Source organism: Microplitis demolitor, chromosome 8, assembly GCF_026212275.2.
Source record: "Microplitis demolitor isolate Queensland-Clemson2020A chromosome 8, iyMicDemo2.1a, whole genome shotgun sequence".
NCBI lineage: Eukaryota > Metazoa > Arthropoda > Insecta > Hymenoptera > Braconidae > Microplitis > Microplitis demolitor.
In genome coordinates, this window is record NC_068552.1 from 8,759,772 (window position 1) to 8,781,720 (window position 21,949).

The following is a 21,949-nucleotide window of genomic DNA, read 5'->3' on the forward strand; positions in this document are numbered from 1 at the left end:
GGATATTTTGCCGGAATTCTGAAAAACTTTTTTTTTGTGGGGCAAAAAGGCTTCTCTCCAAAATATGATGAAATTTTTTTTTTTTTTAACATTAAAAATATATATTTTTCGGTTGACAAATATTTTTGGTTTTATATTACTCAAAAAATTTTTTTAAGGTGCGATAAATCGTTCTCCCTCGATTAGCTTAATTACTTATTGTTATTTCATAAAACAAAAAATGTGTTTTTTGATTTTTTAGAATACAGATCATTTTGCATTTTAAAAAAAAAATTTTAACAATTAATAAATAAATTATTTTTTTTTGACAATTTTAGTGGCCAAATTCGTCGCAGTTGTAATGCATCTGTCCAAAAATGATGAATGTATTAAATTTTTTATAAATTGACGTTAAAAATTTGAAAGAATTATTTTTTCACAATGTTCGGCTAGTCCATCTTGTCACAAGTGTCATGCGTAGGGCTAAAAATGCGCGAATATATCAGATCTATAGTAATCGGACCGAAAAAAAAATTTATTTTCGATCAAAATTTCAGGGAGGGGGGGCGCTCTACCCCACTCTCCCTTATGAAACTTTAAAAGTGTGACGATAAAAAAAGAAGATACACTGGTCATAAAAGTTAAGGGATATAAAAAAATTCCAAATTTTTGAGTGATTTGTAACATACTGTAACTTTATGAAAAATGGTCATAGAGTAAAAATAAAGAAGCAAATTGTAGCCTCAATTATCTATTTCTTAGATCTGGACTTTAACTTTTTTCATAATGCACGGTTCCTTAATCCTTTTTTTTACCGGCGGCATTAGCGCACCCAAACAAACACACAGACAGTCACACACACACTTACGATCGTGTAGTAGGTAAAAAAATTGAGGAATGTTTTTTGACAATGATTAATCATTGCGGGTATAGCAGAAAAAAAAATTTTAAAAAGAAATTAGGATTGTCGATAAAAAGCCATATTGAAATTGAAAAAATGAACTAAAACCGAGAAAATACCCATTGTCGTGATTTTTGGTGAAAACGATAAATTTAAAGCTTCGGAACACTCAGAAAGAAAAATCGCAATGCTTTGAAATTTTGAGAATTTTTTCAAGGCACTTTGTAGTTGAAAAAAAACGGACGGTATCCTTTGTTTATTCGTTATATCCAAAGTTATACCAGGATTTTCGAATATCTTTAGATATGCGAATTTTCACTTGTTTTTTAATTAACATTGTCTTTTAAAAAAAATTTTTTTTCATCGGAATCCCCTAATTGTGACTCATAAAAAATGTTTTGTAGTTTTCAAAACTCTACTTCCACTTTCTGTACGACCATTATGTTCCGAGTTATCGATAGTCAAAGCCATAACGGACTTTTTCCTTTGATTAATGATAACTCGGCGTCAAATTGTCGTAGAGGCTTTTTGAGGTCGATAAATTGAAGGGAATAACGATTTCTAAGAAAGTCATGAGGTAAGATTATCAATAAAAATTAAGTAAAGCACATAGACTTTTTTGAAGACGAGCAAAAATTTGGAAAATTTGTTTTTTGTCGGATTTCTGAAGATTGCTCTGGAACCATGCATGATAAAAAAAATTTTCAGTCCAAATCTGAAAACTAGAAACTTAAGGCTACAATTTGCTTTCTTTACTTTTAGTCTACAACCCAGCAAAAACCCAGGTCTGGTTAAATACATACAGGTATCCGCTCACTGGCTCTTCGACTATTATTTTTCTCAATTTGTTCATAAACCATTAATCGAGAAAGTTTATTCCTTATCCCCTCTACGGCCGTTTTGTAATATTCTAAATGTACGCATAAATTTTTCTGCCTGACAGCAATTAATAAATACTAAGTTAAATTCACTCAAGCATACAGGTATATACTTTTAAGTGAACTCTGTAACGGGTCCACTTATTTTATCAATTGATTGTGGTCTTGATAAAACAAGGACCCACACATGTGTAAAAGTTAAGGTGTTTTACGTACCTGTCCAGCTATGCTCAGTGGAATCTCAGGACGAGGATAACCCCGTACTGGACCACGCAGTATTAAAATTAGAGAGAGATCTTATACTAAACTTATCAGGAAGGTTGTTATTAAATTTATGAATTAAGTATAAATTTAAATACGAAACTATGGCATTTATTCAACGAAGTCGCTTCACAAATAATAAATGAAATGATGGACAATAACCAAAATGACTGATGAAATTGACTCGACTGAATTAAATAAATATTACTGACTCGACTGACTAAATTATTAATTTATAACGACTCTTCAATTAATAATATTATCTAACAAATCAAATAGTTAACCCGACAATAATAAAACGACTCGACTCACTTACTCCAATAATCTCCAATCCAAACCAGTCCTTCTTTCCACCGATCCTTTACCTCCATGACCAAAGACCTCCAACCAGTTCCTTCCAAAGTCCATCAATCTATTTCAATTCTTTCCAAATAAACCAAATCCAATCCACAATAATTATTAATAATATAAATGATTTAAATAAAACTTAATTAACTCAATTAAGAATATAATAAGCTTACACCTGAGGTGGGCTTATATGCTCTTGGCCCATTATAAGTATAAGATATCAACACGTGTAGTAGTAGTAGTAGATAGTAGTTGTAGTGGAAACCAAGGTGTTAGTAAACACCTTGTAAAACAAGTAAATTTGAGTGTGACAAGTAAACTTGTCGCACGCAATTTTATTCTAGTCACACGCAGGTTATCGTTTAACTCACAAAAATGTCGCGGCAACAGTTGAATCAGCAAAAAACTACTTGGAGAACCAAACAGCGAGCACTAAAATAGTACTCATATCGCATTCATGATAAAAAAAAACTATGTTCAATTCGTGCGGTATTGCTGATTACCTACACGAGCAAATGAGCGCACTTACTTCGTTCGTGCGCTGAACTTTGCTGTCGTGGGTAAACGACAACTTACCGCACTAGTTGTACAATGTACTATTTTCGGTTTCAACTTGATTTTTTGGTGTTATAAAAGTTTTTTTTGAAAAGAATGAGCATTAAGTTCTTGTAGGGCATGAAATTTGCTACAAAAAAGTTCATGAGAGCCAAGTGTGTACGACCAATAATACTCAAGTTACAGAGCTGGAAAGTTTAATAATAATCGTAATAAAATTGCCTAAAATTTCGAATTCATTCAGTTTACGAAACAGATTCAAATGAAAATTTTTTAGAAATACATTAAAATTACGATTTTGAGTGGGTAAAATAAATTTTTAATCTAGTTTATTAGAAATAGTAAGGTCTTTAAATATTTAATTTCTAAAATTATTCATTTAGATAAAACATTAAATATAAATTTTAATTGCTATAAGTACTAACTATAATTATTATTAAGCACTATAATTACTAAAAGTATCATATTTTGTCTTTTACGTGACATTATAATGCCTGTAATGTGTTTTTATTCGCATTCAGAAATTTTTTCCTAATGCATTGATACGACTTGTAACAAGTATTGTTTTTGTTCTTTATTATAAGTTAAGCTTCGATTGTAGGATTCTATCAATTGAACTCCTCGTTCAGCAGTATCCTTTACGACGTGTAAGCTTTTGAATATTTCTAAACATTCATTATAATTTTTATTAAATTTCCGCTGATCCGGGTGTAATTTTAGGAACTCAGTTGAAAGATGAAATCATTCAAATAATGTTGAAGATTTTTCTGTTACAAAATCACTTAAACTTTTTTCAATAAATAAATTGAGATTAACATCTTTAACATTCACTCGTTTTGAATTTTTAATTTTGCTAGATTTTTTTTTAATCGATTCAACCATTTGTATTCTAATCTCTGAAATTACTTCGTTATCAAAATAAGATAAGCAAACAAGATCTTCCGATAAATACCAACGATGGTCGCTGAATTTACATTATGATACTTCTGAAATTTTTACATTAATAGTTTTATAGTGCAGTAGATTTTGTAGAAATTTCAAATTCTGTCGAGGAGCTTGAATAGCAGACGGCGCACAATACCATACTTTAACATATAATAAAATAATAAAAATGCAGATATGGCGGAGTCCTTGACTTTCTGTTTTGCTGAGTAAAAATTGTTCCCCGAAGAGGAAAATTTTTAAGCAATAAATGGCTTTAGAAAGCTAGCGCGCATGATGTGTTGGCCCAGGAGATTTTAATATGTAAAATTTCCAACTGAACGATTTCCTAAAAATATTGACGCTAATTCTAAAAGCTCTCGATAGTCGTCAAGTGAATGATGTTCCTATTAAATGCAAATTATTACATTTCATGTAATGTAAGATAATAATTTAAAATTCAACATAATATAATTAATTCCATCAATTAATTTTTTTTTTCAAATATTTTATTTTACTTAGATAATAATTATTTCTAATTTACTATCGCGTTGCGAAGATGATAATTAATACAAAGTACAAACTTTATTGAATTGTTTTTGATTAATTTCTAATTACATAATTATCAGAAAGAAAATGACAAATCTTATATACCTGCAAATGTTGAGAAATAAAATGTACAATTTTATCTTTTCGATGGCAAACAATCGAGGCTACCACTTTGTCGTCTAATCCTGTTTTGGAATTTTTTTCATCGATTTTTGGCCACGCCTGTTCAAACCTGTTGAATATAGCAACTTTTGAGCCTAAAGTTGTGGGCCAATAGATTTCAAAAATGCTACGTAAAACTAATTCATAGACGTGATGCCGACAAGCCAAATTCAATAAATTTTTTCCTAATTTTTTTTCAAGAAGTTTATACACACCATCAAATTCACTTTTAGAAATTGACAAGTTTTAGATTAAATTAATGAAGAAGAAAAATATAAAGCGTAAAAAATATTTTACCAGTATTGACACGAGTTGTATCAAAACATAAAGCTCCAATACTGTCAGTAATATTTCACTGCTGTAGCAATTGAAGTATTACTTCGCTCTGATGATGGGCAGTTGAATTTTCTAACTTAGGTACTTCTAATAGCTGTTCACATTCCCAACTAGTAATAATCACTGGTAATCTTGCAACTTTCGTTGAACTAGTCATTTCTGAAAGAAGCTTACCGTCTCAATGAAGAGTCAAGGAGTTGGATGTTTTAAATTTTTCCTCAAGTTTTTTCCAAAACTTGTTCGATTTTTAATTTGATGTCAGTATACTGTACTCGGGCAAAGCTTTATATAATCAATGGGCATACCTAAACTTTCCGCAGCAGCAGCCAAAATAATAGTTGCATCTCTCGCTGATACATTTGTTCGATCAAGCGCAGAAGATAGCAGAAATGTCATGATATTTATTTTTGGGGCTATGGAATTGGTAACAAGATCATCCTCAAAATTAGAAGACATTCGTTCGTAAAAATGTAAGCTATTAGAGCGTAATTCATTTGAAACCGTTCAGTTTGAACAAGATCTGCTTGATTCTATAATAAAATGGTAAATAAATCATGATAAAAATCAAACAAAAAATAAAATATTTGATTAATTAAAAAAAACTCAAAGAAAATTAAAAAAGTATTAAAACACTTTGTGAAGATTGGTCTGATCCAAGATTCGCTTCCTCGGAATCAAATGATATAATGCCACAGCGTTTGTTTTCTCGCTCACTATCCAAAAATATTTTTTGCTTATTTGTTAAGCGAATATTTTTATTTTTACTTGCAATATCAAATAATTTTTGAGATAAAAGGGCTTAGTATCTTCTTTTTTGAGTGGATGATTGAGTGCGTGAATAACTTTTTTTGACAAGAGTCCACTTATTATACAATTTTTTAAAGTTTGCTATACCATTTTGAAGGTTCATCATTGGGATTCCAGTTTTATTCCAAACACTACAAACTTCATCAATAACAATTTTTAGGCAGCTATCCAGTGGTTTACCAAGCGATTTACGTTTGCAGATTAATAAACTCAATACATATTTATTCGAAGGTAGCTGTCGTTGAAATAAAAATTTGCGTTGATGGCCAATCAAATAAATAATGTCAAAAAAAATTTTAGAAGACATTCTACTGAAATTATCGTTGATATCGCGTAGCTAATTAATTTCAATACTGTTATTGAGTATTGTTAATATTTATTGCAAAGAAATATAAATATTTTATCAATCATACAATAAAATATGTATGATATATATAAAATATAAATATCAAAGTTCACAGAAAGTACTTGACGATCAGCGCCAAATATAATGAAAAATCAGTAACAGCGCGAAAGGAGTATAAAATAGAACTAGGAGTAATCTTTCGAAAAATGCGAAAAAAAATTAAATAAATTAAAAAATATTCAAAACCCATGCACGCAAATAATTTTAGTAATCTTTTAGATTTTACTAATCTGTGTAATGTTAAAAGTTAGAATTAAAAATATCATGTTTATTCATTAGTTTATAATAAGCCGAAGTATTATTTGATAATATTTTGTAGTAATTATGAGAATATGTTTATCAAAATTTATATTTAATGTTTTATTCGAATGAATAAATTTAGAAAATCAATATTTAAAGACCTCACTATTTCTAATAAACTAGATTAAAAATGTATTTTACCTACTCAAAATTGTAATTTTAATGTATTCCTAAAAAATTTTTATTTGAATCTGTTTTGTACACCGAATGAATTCTAAATTTTAGGCAATTTTAATCCGATTATTATTAAAGTTAACCTTTCCAGCTCTGTAACTTGAGTATTATTGGTCATACACACTTGGCTCTCATGAACTTCTTTGTAGCAAATTTTATATCCTACGAGAACTTGATGCTCATTTTTTTCAAAAAAATTTTTTTAAAACCAAAAAATCAAGTTGAAACCCGGGTCAAAAATAAAACTTGATTTAGACTTGGCTTACCAAGACGAAATTTCAAGCCGTTTTTCACAATACAAACTCAACTTTTTTTTTTACGGAGATATAAAATACAATGAGTTTTCGCTTTGGTTTATACTTAACTGGCTTGTTTAGTCACGATTTAAGATGAAAAGTTTCAATCAAGTCGAAATTTACTTGGGTTAGACTTATTCGACTTAAATTTTAAGACGAAAAAGTCAAGATCAAGTCGAAATTGACTTGGTTCAAACTTAGTCGACTTAAAATGTAAGGCGAAAAAGTCTAAATGGAGTCGAAATTGACTTGATGTAGAATTATTCGACTTAAATTATAAGGCGAAAAAGTCAAAACTAAGGTGACTATCGTGCTCGATGTACAGACGGATAAGTTCAAACTAAGACCAAAAAATATAAATAAGTTGAAATAAGTTGAAACTAAGTTGAAAAAAATTAATTTAAGTCGAAAAAGTCGAGATCTTATTGAAAAATCATCTACAAATCGATTACTTCAGAGGAAAATAAGGCGAAGCGAGCCTGAATCAAGTTTTATTTTTGATCCGGGAATCGAAAAAAAAATTCTCCCATGGTATTTAAATGGGAAATCAAATTTTCCGATGCGCTAAGCCTCTAATTGACTTAAAATTTTTTTTCCAGCGGGAAAAAATTTTTTTTTTTCTATAAATTTTCAGTTTATCAAGTAGAAGAGAAAAAAATTTATCGCCTAAAAATGAAACACCCTAATCCTCACTAACTAAGACGGGAAGGCATATTATTTTAATAGTTTTTTTTTTTTACGTGGCTAGAAACAAAATAAACTTGATAGTCTAGTGAACAAGTGCCTTTTTGACGAAAACCTGTTTCACCTCATCGAAAATTATGATTTAGGTCTCATTCTATTCGAAATGGCACCTAGAAAAAATATTCAAGTGGAAAATTGGGGCTCGCAAAAATTGTAAAAGTTGTAAACAATCTAGTGGAAAAAAAGGGTTTGGTTTTTTGCAAATATTTAGAAAACTATTTGAGGTATCCAAAATTTAAAAAAAGATCCTTAAGAGGAAGAAATTTCTTTAAAAAATCGGTGTTTCAGTCGACCCTGCGGGCCAGCTCCAAAACTTCCCGCTGTTTTCGAGCTCCTTGAGCTCGAAATCATTATTGAGAATACATTTTCGAGCTCGAAAATACTTTTGTATGCCTTTGTTTTCAAAAAATAACGTTGTTCACCACTTTTCTACAACGACAATTCTTGAACGAACTCACCGACTGAGACGGTTGAGGTGACGGTTGACGTGACAATCGACGCGTTTTATTAAGGTCTAGTGCTGATCAAATTTTAAAATTAATTTATCAAGATGCTTTTGAGAAATTTCAAAAACACTAAAAAAAAAAAATTTTTCCATTCTTTCATTAACGGTTACTCTTGAACAAATGAACCGATTTTGATGGTTGAGGTAGCATTCAACGCGGCTTACAAAGTTTCAGAGCTGATGAAATTTTGGAATAAATCTATCAAGCGAATTAGAAGTTATTCAGAATAAACATTTTTGAAAAAATTTTATTTTTGAAATACCTCCGAACATACCCTACCGATTAAGCTCAATTTTCCAGTGCTTATAGTATTTAACAAGCTGCGTCGAATGGCAACTCGACGATCAAAATCGGTTCATCCGTTCAAAAGATACAGAATATTTACATACATACGTACGTACATACATACATACACTCGGACATCACCTTGAATTTTGTCAGAATAGCTTCCTAGAACCTCATAACGTTGACATCTGTTAAAATTTCCATTTTGTCAAATCGGGGTAAAAACAATAAATTCCCGAAATTTTTGAAAATCATCGATTTTCTTAGCGGGAAGTTCGAAAAGTCCTACCTCCCTGAATTGTACCAGCAATATTTATAATTTTAATTTAACGGTGAAAATGGGACTAAAAATGGGTAGCAGCGCGAGCACGCGTGTCCACCGAATTAATAGCATGATGAATAAAAATTATTTTAACCGATAAAATATAAATATTAAGAAATAAAAAAATTTGGTACTCTCAAAACACATGAATTACTAATAATCCACCGAAACAAATTTGTACCTCAATTTTTCAATCAACTATGCTTTTGTTAATTAGTTAATTTTTACCTGTTGAAAGTTTACATAAAAACCATGATTATTTGTAAACTAAAAACCCAAAATTTATTTCACTTCTTGGAACTATTCTTGACAGGGTTTAGAAAAGATCGCCGTTGGAAAAATTTAAAAATTTTGATTTTTTACTTTTTTATCAACATTGTAAGGTATTGAAAAATGAAAAACGTGAATAAAGTAATCAAGAAAATTTTTGTTTTTTACTTTTTTCATTATTTTGAATTTTTATCGCTAAAAGCTACATAGCAATAATTTTAGAAAAATTTTTACTTGCATTGTTTAAATAATTGTTATAAACAAATGCATTGTTGATAAGATTTAAAAAAAATTTTTTTTGGGTGTAAGATGCTTAATATAAATAATGATTTTTAAGGAAAAAATCGTTTCGTAAAGAAATTTATTTATTTCAAAAAAACACCTTTGCTAATTGACAATTTATTTTCGTTTCTTAATATTAATAATAAAGGAACTTTTTTTTTTTTAAATCATAATCTATAATGTTCTCTTGCATAATTGAAGAAAACTTTTTTTTTTTAATCATTTTTTATCCGTTTATTAAACAAACAATTTGTTATAAACGAGTAAATTTTCACGCATTATTCTTTTCTAAATACTAAAAAAAATACTAAAAACAACCATGTGTATTTTTTTTTTTTTTTTTTTTGAGAAAACTTTTTTCTCGATTCTTTATATATTTTTTAAAATTATTATACACGTGGACTTGTCGCTACCTCTCTGTTTTTCTTCACTGTTATTAAAATAACTTATAAACTATTGAAGATACGACTACAGAACTTCATGCCTTATTTATTCTTTATTAAGTAATAAAAAAATCGAGCTTCGATGTATATATATATATATATATATATATATATATATATATATATATATATATATATATATATATATATGTATATATGTGTATATATTAGGGTGATTCAAAAAATAACAATTTTTTTTTTCTTCCCTTAAACAGGTTCAAAAGTTTTATTTAGATATAGAAAGACGCCTGTGAAAATTAGAGCTCTTAATATTAACATGAAGAGGTTCCACATTGCACTTTTCTATTTCCCATAAGAATAACATGGAAATTTTTTTTTTTTGCATTTTCTGATTTGTATAACTAGCTAACGATGTACCATAGAAAAAATCAACAAGCTATATTTGTAGGAAATTGAATGCTCTACAAAAATAGTTTCGTATCATTTTTTGGTAGTTCCATTTGTTCAAAAGTTATTCGAGGTTGAAGTTGAATTTACATTAAATGTTGAGATCTTTTTACTTTTCCGGTGAAACTATCAGACTTATTACAAAATATCATAAAACTTTTTTTGTAGACATTTTCATTTTCTACAAATTACTAGTCATAAAGTTTTTTCGAATCCCTGATTGTTCTTTAGTTATTTTCATTTTAATCTGAAGTTCTTAAAATCGATAAGAAGATTATTTTTTTTATGAGCTTGAAATTAAAATGAAAATAATTAGAAAACAATCAGGAATTCGAAAAAACTTTATTTCTACTAATTTGTTAGAAATAAAAATGTCTACAAAAAAAATCCTATGATATTTTGTGATAGTCTGATAGTTTCACCGGAAAAGTAAAAAGATCTCAACATTTAATGTAAATTCAACTTCAACCTCGAATAACTTTTGAACAAATGGAACTACCAAAAAATGATACGAAACTATTTTTGTAGAGCATTCAATTTCCTACAAATATAGCTTGTTGATTTTTTCTATGGTACATCGTTAGCTAGTTATACAAATCAGAAAATGCAAAAAAAAATTTTTCCATGTTATTCTTATGGAAAATAGAAAAGTGCAATGCCGAACTTCTTAATGTTGTCACGATATTTAGATGTCACGGCAGTCTAACACCAGGTCGGTGGGCAACAGATGGCAGCACACGCTGCTCACACGTCTCTCCATACATTAATATAATGATTATTTTGTTTCCATGTATAATTTTATTTTAATTATTACTTTATTTTTATTAACCCGATTTGTTATGCATAAGTTGTGGTGAAGTCAGGAAAATTCACTGATTAATACACGCATATAGTTGAATTTTTAGGATGCTAGGAAAATAGTCATGCATTTATTTATATGCTTGTAACTATTATAGTTGGTCAGCGCATGCGCGTCGGCGCGACAGTTGGCATCGTTAAGTTTATTAACATAAATAAATTACCGGTTGTTAAACGCAAATCATTGATTGATTTGGCATTTTATAGTACTTCTAATTAATAACGCGGAAAGCAAATGGGCATTTAGTGTGGGAAACAAGTGAAATTACACAGTTAACATCCCATATGTTGGTGGGGGTACTAGTTGAATGTTAGCATGAGATGGGTATAAAACTCCATTGTTTGAAGTAAGAGAGAAATATAAAAATGGCGCCGGCCGAGGTGCCGGCATGAAATTCACGTGCTGCCATGGTCAGACGTGGATAATCAGCTGTAAGAGCAGTGTGTGTGCTAGTTGCTGTCGGAAATAATTAAAAAGCATTTTTTGTGACGCCATTTGGTTATATCTGTATAAATAGATAAACGCTGATTTGCCAGTTGAATTGTGTTCAGTCACGAGCTTGATCAGTTTGAATCAAGCTTCGTGCATTTCCGCTCGGTTCGGGAGTTGCCGAGCTCGCTACTGACTGAAGGTCAGAATAGTGCCGGGTCACTCGCTATTTGGGCCCGGCACATACAATTTCTAACTCAGGATCGTGTCAAGACGTCCTGAGAACCCGCTACAAGCTGGCCAATCACAAAATTCGTCTTATATTGGTCAGCCAATGAGAGAGTTCGCTATCAACTGCTACCTGTTGGCGCGCTTTTAAGCCAATGGGAAAATTCGTTATATACAGCAAGGCTGCCACGTCGACACCAAGCTCCTCGACGGCTCAACGACGCTACCATCTAATATTCTACAACGTGTCTTTGCTACTTGCAACCTCGTGCTTAAACCGCTTCTGTAATTAACTTGTGTGAAATTAAACTAAACCGCTACGCTGAATTATTCTCAATATTAAGACAGTATATCAAGGCTGCTATTTATTGAGAATAAATAAATTGTTCTTTCAACAATAATTAATTGTTAATTAATTAATTGTTGACTTAATCGCTACTGACCACGTGTCAATTTTATACGTGCATTAAATCCGTGAGTTGCATTCGCTATCGCGTATAAATTTTCTAGTTGCATTCGCTCTTGATTATAAGTCTCATCATTTTTAAGTGTAAATAAATCTATAATTTATTTTGTGATAAAATCTGAGTAGTTTTTAATTGTTTAAGTAACCTCGCCTTAACTAGATCCAATTAGTTTATTCGCTCATTTTACATTTTGGTCCTTCGAGCCGGATCTGGCGAAATTTAAACAATTAAAAATTATTTAAAAAAAAAAATTCTGAGAAAAACTGTAGTGTCAGTTTGTGTCGTGAAAATCGCTAAGTGCCGTGGGCATTGCTGAGCACTGCTAGAGTGCTGCCCGGGCCGATCTATTTTACACACCGCTGTACAAAAATCATTTAGTGTAAAAAAACTTTTTAGAAAGAAAAAAAAAGAAAAGATCGAAAACTTAGCGTCGGTTTCACGTACCGCTTCCATTTTGTGCCACGTCAAATTAAGATGGCTGCCGAAGCTCAAATCACTCTTCAAATGCAACGCATCGACACGATGCGCAATATGTCCAACCGCTTGACTGACGCTGTAATCGCTACCCAAGGTGCCGCCGCCATTGACGCAGAACTCGCTATCCTGACTGAATTGTGGAACCGTTTCAACACAACTTACGAGAGGCTGTATGACGATGTACCTGATATCATTGCTAACGAATATCATACAGGTAATGCTTATGAAACTGCTAACGTTGCTTACACCTCTCTTAGAGTGAGACTCAGCACTCCTAGGCCCACTCCAGAACCGGTTTATGAACTTCCTGCCGCTAATCATGATCAGACCGCTTACTTTGGAGGCGCACATGAGGCTAACCTGCCGCAAATTAAATTGCCCACCTTCCAGGGTTCCTATGACGAATGGGATTCGTTTAAAGACCTGTTCACCTCGCTGGTGATAAACGAAGATCCGCTGACCGGGTCTCAAAAAATGCATTACCTGAAGACGCAGGTAAAAGGTGAAGCTGCTGCTCTACTCGCTAACTTACAGGTCACTGATGACGCTTTCCAACCTGCTTGGAATTTGCTGAATACTCGCTACACAAATCCACGCAGATTACTCGATATGCATATCGATGATTTGCTGGATCGTCAACCTGTGACTTCAAACTCCGCTGCTGATCTGGATGCTCTGCTAGTCACTAATAAAAATTGCTAGACACTATCGCTGCACTGGGTATTCCAATTAGTGAGTTGGACCCCTTTTTAATTCGCTTGACTGTTCGCTATTTGCCATCAGACTTGAGGGTGGAATGGATGGCTTCGCTTGGGTTATCCAACGAGTTTCCTACCTACCAACAATTACACGACATGCTAAAAGCAAAGGTGCGTGCGTGGAAAAATTCAGAAATTGGCGCGAAGAAAACTTCAAACCAAGCTAAGGGTGTGGTTGATAAACCCCCACCCAAGTCATACTCAAGGTCAGCCGCTTCTAACAAGCCTAGTGGGGCGAGTAAATCCGCTACTCCTGCCAGATCACCGCCATCTACAGCTACCAGTTCCGCTAGCTACGTGGCTTTCACTCCCAAGGATCGTACGAGTGAACCGAGCATGTGCCCAATCTGCAAGGAGAAAAATTTCGTTCTCTTTTGCCCCAGCTACCAGAAGGCGTCGCCACTGAACAGAAGAACGATCGTCCAACATTATCGTCTCTGCTTCAATTGTTTGGGACGCCACCGCTACGCTGATTGCAGGACTAAGCAGAAGTGCCGCCATTGTGATCAGCCACATCACACGTCGACGCACCTTGACGATGGTGCTGCCGCTAAACCAGCACAGGACGCTCCTGTAGCTGACCCAGGTAACAAATAGTTCCAATTTTGGTAACTTTTGTTTTGAATTCGCTAACTTAGTCTGCTTTCAGCTCATTCGCTCAATGTTTTACTCGCTACCGCTATTGTTAAGTTGAATTCGCTAACAGGAAGTACATGTACTGCCCGTGTACTTATTGATCAAGGATCGGAGTTATCCTTCGTGACACATTCGCTAATCAAAAAGCTGGATATTCAACTCAGTAAAGCAGCTGTACGATTACGTGGGATTGGTAATGTGACAGTTGGGCATTCGCTTGGGTCATGCAAGATGACGCTGCATTCGCTACACAACAACGCTTCTATAACTATCCAAGCTCATGTGCTTGCTCTATTGACGGTAAACTTACCGTCATTTACGCTACTAAGAAGAAGAAATGGCCGCATATAACTGGGCTACAACTCGCTGATCCAGACTTCTTGACATCACGACCTATTGACATCATTCTGGGTGCAGCACCAGCTGCACATATAATCAACGCTAAAATACGAAAAGGGAATGACAATGACCCAATCGCTCAGTCAACATCACTTGGTTGGATCATATATGGATCTGTGGGCACCGCTACATCAAAATTGACCGCTTATGGTCATCATGTCGCTGTTGATGATCAACTACAAGACTTGTTGAGCAAGTTTTGGTACCAAGAAGAGCCACAGACAGAATTCGCTACACGCTATACTGAAGAAGAAGAAGAGTGTGAACAACACTTTGTCAATACACACTACAGACAGTCTGATGGTCGATATGTCGTTCGCTTGCCGCTTAAATCTTCGCCAAGTCAACTGGGTGATTCGCTCAGAGCTGCACAATACGCTTTACTACGTCTTCGCAAACGATTGGAAGCAGATCCAGTCTACAAGAAGTTGTACTTCGACTTCCTGAAGGAGTATGAAGACTTAGGACACATGAAACGTATGAAATTAAAGGATCTACCACCGAACAGCTACCTGTTGCCTCATCATGGGGTTCTGAAAGAGCAGAGCACTACCACCAAGCTCAGGGTGGTTTTCAATGGGTCCTGGAAAACAACATCTGGCGTATTTGTCAACGAGATACTTCATGTGGGCCCAAAGATTCAAGTTGACATCAGTGATGTACTTATTCGCATCCGCTGCCATCGCTATTTATTCGCTACTGACGTTACAAAAATGTTTCGTCAGATTGCAGTTGACAAGGAAGATCATCATCTACAGTGCATACTCTGGTTTGACGAAGATGACATCCCAATAGTATTTGCACTCGCTATTGTTACTTATGGAACAACATCGGCTCCATATCTCGCTGGACGAGCACTTTTACAACTCGCTGAAGACGAAGGAATTAAATTTCCGAAGGCTGTCGAACCGCTAACTAACACACGCTACGTTGATGACATCTATGGAGATGCAGATGAACTCGCTGAGGCAATCCAAGTTGCTCTCGACACAAAAAATATGTGTGCCACAGGATGTTTTCCACTTGCCAAGTGGGCAAGTAATTCAACTGAATTACTCTCTCAAGTCGCTCCAGTTGAAGCCCAAGAAGATACACCAAGAGAGCTTGGGGATACTACAGTAAAAGTGCTCGGGCTAACCTGGAATTCAACACAGGATAAATTCCAGTTCGGCTATTCGCTTCCAGAAGCATCACCAAGTACTAAACGCACAATTTTATCTGAAATTGCTCGCTTGTTTGACCCACTGGGGTTCCTGGCACCGATCATCGTGAGAGCCAAGATGTTCATGCAGAAGCTCTGGCTGCAGAACTTTGACTGGGATGCTACGCTATCACCGTCGCTTCTTCAAAAATGGAATTTGTTTCGAGATGAACTACATCAGATCTCGAAGATTCAGATACCTCGCTGAAATCATGTGAAAAATGGTGTATCAATAGAATTACATGGATTCTCTGACGCTTCACAACTCGCTATACCTGCTGTCGTTTATCTAAAAATTACTGACGCTACTGGAAGCTCCAATATTTCGCTAGTGTGTGCCAAAACACAAGTTGCACTACTGAAGCCTATAACTATACCAAGAATGGAGCTCAATGCCGCTGTCTTACTCGCTCAACTGGTACTCTACGTAAAGAAGGTTTCGAAACTTGGAAACGTTCCAGTTTTCATGTGGACAGATTCCGCCGTATCCTTAACGTGGATACGAAACAACCGAGCTAGATGGAAAGTCTACATTCGCAACAGAGTTACCAAGATTTAAGAATCGCTACCAAGTGTCAACTGGGATTTTGTTCCTGGGAAACTTAACCCAGCTGACTGCGCTTCAAGAGGTTTAACAGCAGCCAAACTAGAACAGCATTCGCTATAGTGGACGGGGCCAAAGTGGCTCAGTCAATCAAAAGATAACTGGCCATCCTTTGATATCCCTACGCAGACGGTATCACATCTTGAAGAACGTCCAGGTCTGGTTTTTACCATCTTCAGAGCAGATTCACACCCGCTATACACGCTACTAGAAAAATTCTCTAAGTTGTCACCTTTACTTCGCACTCTTGGAATCTGTCTTCGTGCCATCGCTAAATTTAAAAAAGTTCCACAGTCCAAACTGGACACACCACTCTCTACAGTTGACCTGGAACTCGCTAAGACTTTGCTGATCAAGTAAACTCAAAGTCAGTACTATTCGCAAGAGCTGAAGCTATTGAAAGATGGTGATTCTCTACATCGAAATCATCACCTCGCTAAATTGATCCCTACGTCGACTACAACGGAGTACTCAGAGTCGGCGGTCGCTTGAAGAATTCGCTGCTGGATAATGAACAGAAAAATCCAGCCATTTTACCAAGGTCATCACGCTTAAGTACGCTATTGATAGATCATTCGCATCGAAGAACATTTCATGGGGGAACTCAATTGACTCTCGCTGATCTACGGAGATCTGTCTGGATAGAAGGTGGTCGAGTTCCAGTCAGATCACAGATTCTTCGCTGCGTCGTGTGCACGAGATATAGAGATGTTCGTGCACAACAATTAATGGGACAATTGCCCTCCGCTCGTGTAAGACCATCTAAAGCATTTTTACACACTGGAATAGACTACGCTGGGCCAGTAACACTGAAGAATTTTCAAGGTCGAGATGCCAAAACCTATAAAGGATGGATCGCTGTGTTTGTATGTCTTGCTACGTCCGCTATACATATTGAAATTGTCACCGATTACTCTACTGACGCTTTTGTCGCAGCATTTAGAAGATTCACTAGTCGAAGAGGCGCCTGCAGTATCCTATACTCAGACTTTGGTACAAATTTTGTAGGAGCAGACGCGACGCTTAAGAAAGAATTCGCAGCAGGATCGAGACAGCTAAAAGAACTTCAGTATTTACTCGCTACAGATGGCACAGACTGGAAGTTCAACCCACAAAGGGCTCCTTACTTTGGTGGCAAGTGGGAAGCAGCCGTAAAGTCAATCAAGTTCCATCTCATACGAACTGTTGGTGAATCGCTATTGACTTACAACCAACTCGCTACAGTCTTAACACAGATTGAGGCTGTGTTAAATGCAAGACCGATCGCTCCGCTATCCGAAGATCCTGCAGATTTAACTGCTCTAACTCCTGGACATTTCCTCATCGGTGAACCGCTAATCGCTGTACCTGGGCCCTCGCTACTGGAAAATAATTCAGCTACGTTGTCACGCTGGCAACAACTATAACAAATGTTCCAGAGATTTTGGAGTAGATGGTCATCAGAGTACCTGCAACGTCAGCAATCTATTTCGAAATGGCATAATCCGCAAAACAACATCAAAGTGGGTTCATTAGTCTTGTTGACTGATGAAAGATTCCCACCATCGAAATGGCCACTTGCTCGAGTACTCGCATTACATCCAGGCAGAGATGGCCTGACTCGAGTAGTCACGCTGAAGACCGCTACCATGGAACTTGTACGACCAATCGCCAAGCTGTGAGTACTACCAGTTCACTTTCCAGAGGACAATCCAGTCGACACCGTCGCCAGCGCTGGAGAAAATATTCAGTCACGAGCTTGATCAGTTTGAATCAAGCTTCGTGCATTTCCGCTCGGTTCGGGAGTTGCCGAGCTCGCTACTGACTGAAGGTCAGAATAGTGCCGGGTCACTCGCTATTTGGGCCCGGCACATACAATTTCTAACTCAGGATCGTGTCAAGACGTCCTGAGAACCCGCTACAAGCTGGCCAATCACAAAATTCGTCTTATATTGGTCAGCCAATGAGAGAGTTCGCTATCAACTGCTACCTGTTGGCGCGCTTTTAAGCCAATGGGAAAATTCGTTATATACAGCAAGGCTGCCACGTCGACACCAAGCTCCTCGACGGCTCAACGACGCTACCATCTAATATTCTACAACGTGTCTTTGCTACTTGCAACCTCGTGCTTAAACCGCTTCTGTAATTAACTTGTGTGAAATTAAACTAAACCGCTACGCTGAATTATTCTCAATATTAAGACAGTATATCAAGGCTGCTATTTATTGAGAATAAATAAATTGTTCTTTCAACAATAATTAATTGTTAATTAATTAATTGTTGACTTAATCGCTACTGACCACGTGTCAATTTTATACGTGCATTAAATCCGTGAGTTGCATTCGCTATCGCGTATAAATTTTCTAGTTGCATTCGCTCTTGATTATAAGTCTCATCATTTTTAAGTGTAAATAAATCTATAATTTATTTTGTGATAAAATCTGAGTAGTTTTTAATTGTTTAAGTAACCTCGCCTAAACCAGATCCAATTAGTTTATTCGCTCATTTTACACATTGGTAGCGTATTGGTAAATACGTATTCTTTAATCACTGTTCATTTGCACCAATGGAGACCGTAAAGTTTTTTTATATACATCGATGACGACTGTAAGTACCTCTGACTAATTCATTGGCATGTAATTTTGCTTCCTGCGTTGATGGCCATTTGGACTAGCATACGAGTAAGAAAGAGATATTGAAGTTTGAGTAGTAATAATTCGTCATAGGCATATGATGGGATGCGTGACTATCATACTCAGGAAATACGAATACAGTCAGCGAAAATATTCAGTATTATTTTACCAGATATTGATTGTGATAATTATTTGGTTATTTTTCATTTTCGTTTGTTATTAATGTGAAGTATTACTGCTACAATTATTACTTTTGCGTTATTATTTTATTATCACGTGTGAGTGATACACGAGTGTTCTGGATATTATGTTACGTAATTTTTTACTAATTTTACGTATTATTATTATATTATTATTTTGCGAGTATTATTTTGTGACTGGTGGATATCATTCACCAGTGGTCTAATTGTACGAAATATTCGCTTAAAATATTTACAAATTATTTTGAGAATCATTTTATTTTCTAATTGCGATGATCACATGCAAGTGATATAATAATCTATAACCACTGAAGTCTTATTTGAGATTAATATTATTGAAGTATAGGGATAGTTTTGTTTGGTTACTGTCATATGCGAGTGACGCACTAATTTATAATTATTAAAATACTATTTGCAAGTATTATTATTAAAACATATTTTGCCATCACGTGCGAGTGATACATGCATTAATATTATTGTGCGCAATATCTTTATTATTTATAAGGCAATATCATTTTTATAGCTTGTATTCGCATTCGATTATTATTTTGTAAGTGAACTATTATTATCTTTTTATATTTAATATTGTTTATTGAGTAATGCGATGCAATTGGTAAAAATTTATAGTTTAAAAATATAAGTTGAAACTTATGGGCCCGGTATTACTTTAAATTTTATTTATTTACAATACTGCTATCTTTTTCTTGCTTTCCTTTTCCTAAAATCTGAAACTGTTACCATGTCATTTATTTTCATTTTCATTTTTATTTTTCTCCATTGTATTTATTTTGAGTTAATTTGGTTCGTGGGATACACGAACTGGCGCCCAACTAGGATATCTAACCCAGCCTGAGAAGAGCTACGTTTCCAGGGAAATTCGGGATATCTCCAGGTGAGACTTAGTTATTATTTTATTTTTCAGTTACTTTCACCAACGAAAAGCCATAACGGCTATTGAGCGCCAACCACACTCCGCCGTGGGACGCGTAATATAGAGGAGAACGTTATAACGTTAATATTAAGAGCTCTAATTTTAACAGGCGTCTTTTTATATCTAAATGAAACTTTTAAACCTGTTTAAGAGAAGAAAAAAAAAATTTGTTATTTTTTGAATCACCCTAATATATATACACACACATCTATATATATATATATATATATATATATATATATATATATATATTGTAACGTAATTCTTTTTAGCTTACCACTTAGATAACTCGATTAAACGTATGGAAAATTTACACGTAACTTATACTCAATAAATTTCCTTCGATATTCAAACTCAAAATACACAAATCGGGCTACGTTACACTTCGCCCACCGATCACTCCTCTCATTTCCTCCAGATCCTGACGGGCGCCAGCCGACTTTTATTTCCCCGGTATCGGCAACCGGTCTAAACGTACACGTAAATTAAAATCTATTATCTAAATCCTTCGGAGATGAGAGAAATGAACGGTGGTAGCGGCAGGTCCTGGTGCGCTCAGTATGCTAGGTTGTGGAGAGAGGGTCGCGGTTCTTTTTACGCGGAAGAAGCCGAGTAATTAAAATTAAATTAAACAAAATAAAGTAAAGAAGACTACATAAAATATCGTAAAGAGGACGCGAGAGCGACGCGAAGGGCCCAATCGGCTCGCGGTCGAGTACTCTCGGTCCCTCAGACAAAGAAATACCTGGGTATGACATCGGGAACCTCTCGTGGACGACGAATCACAAAACTCAACACTATTCTAGATAATAATGAAATTAAAATAAATAATGCGGTAACTCAAGACGGCAAAATCACGGCAAACGGCTCCAAAACTCAACAAATAGAGCCACAAGCTCCAACGACATCAGCCAAGGGTGTGGTCGAGGCCTACCTTTGGGGCTCTCCGACTCACAACCACTCGCTACAAGACTCCAAACTCGACTACTGGGTCGACTCATACTCGAGCGTCTCCAAAGTCCAACTCTCGGACACCATGGTCAGTTCTCCACTCCCGTGCTCTCATCCCCTACTCCAATCATGTCTACTCTCTACTACTCCCAGTCACTCTCACATTCACGCTTCTCCATCTATTCTTCCCTCACCACATACAAGCCGTGGACTCGCGGGTCTTCCCGCAGTGTCACTCCCCGTGATATCCGGAGTTAGCGAATCTTTGGCTTCCTCGAGCATCGCAAACGAGGCCTGCCATTCCCAAATAAACGTAAACGTACCCCAGCTAACTCCGGGTACCAACTCGCAGGGGCGGCGACATCTCAGTCGCTCCTCCGCGATCACCACGTCAACCCCGAGAGCTAGGCCTAGGCCTGGTCGTCATCACTGGTCGGGAGGCACGGTATTTTGGCCACTATCCGCAACACAGCTAGACATCCCTCGTTAAATCCACGCTCAACCACACAGACGCTCCAACACCGACAACATAACGTACCCATACTCGTACTCTCCACACACTTACTTCCCCGCACACGTACTCCATACTCTCTACTCACTATTTCCTACACTCAACTCAACACACGTACTAACTCTATCACTTTCTAACACACAGACTCACGCTTACTCCCCTTCTACTCCATCTCCTCGGTAATGTAACGTCACAAACTCCCCCCTCCTTAGAGACAGGCTCGCCTGGCAAACCTTCTCGTGTCCTGGGACCGATACATTGCCGAACTTACGACCTCTTCGTGGTCCACGACCACACAACAAACGAAATAATATTTCGATATATTACGGTCTCACGACCGTGAAACAAAAAAAAATAATTTTTGCCTGAAAGGCGCGGTATGGATCGACTAAACACACTGGAATAAATCCTGAGGTCCGTGATACTTATCGATAGCCTTATTAACGAGATTTAGCCCGTGGGACCTAAAGTTCCCCTGGAACAGGTCTCCACTCGGCTTCTAATACTACCGGGAGATGAGGTTTAAATAAACGCAATTTATCCAAGATAAGAT

General features: G+C 35.6%; 1 protein-coding gene across 1 annotated transcript in view; it reads left to right on the plus strand.

The window, feature by feature from the left end:
- LOC103578709 (sodium leak channel NALCN) overlaps positions 1 to 21,949 on the plus strand; it is a 412,027-nt gene that overhangs the window by 20,186 nt on the left and 369,892 nt on the right. The gene's annotated exons all lie outside the window — the stretch shown is intronic.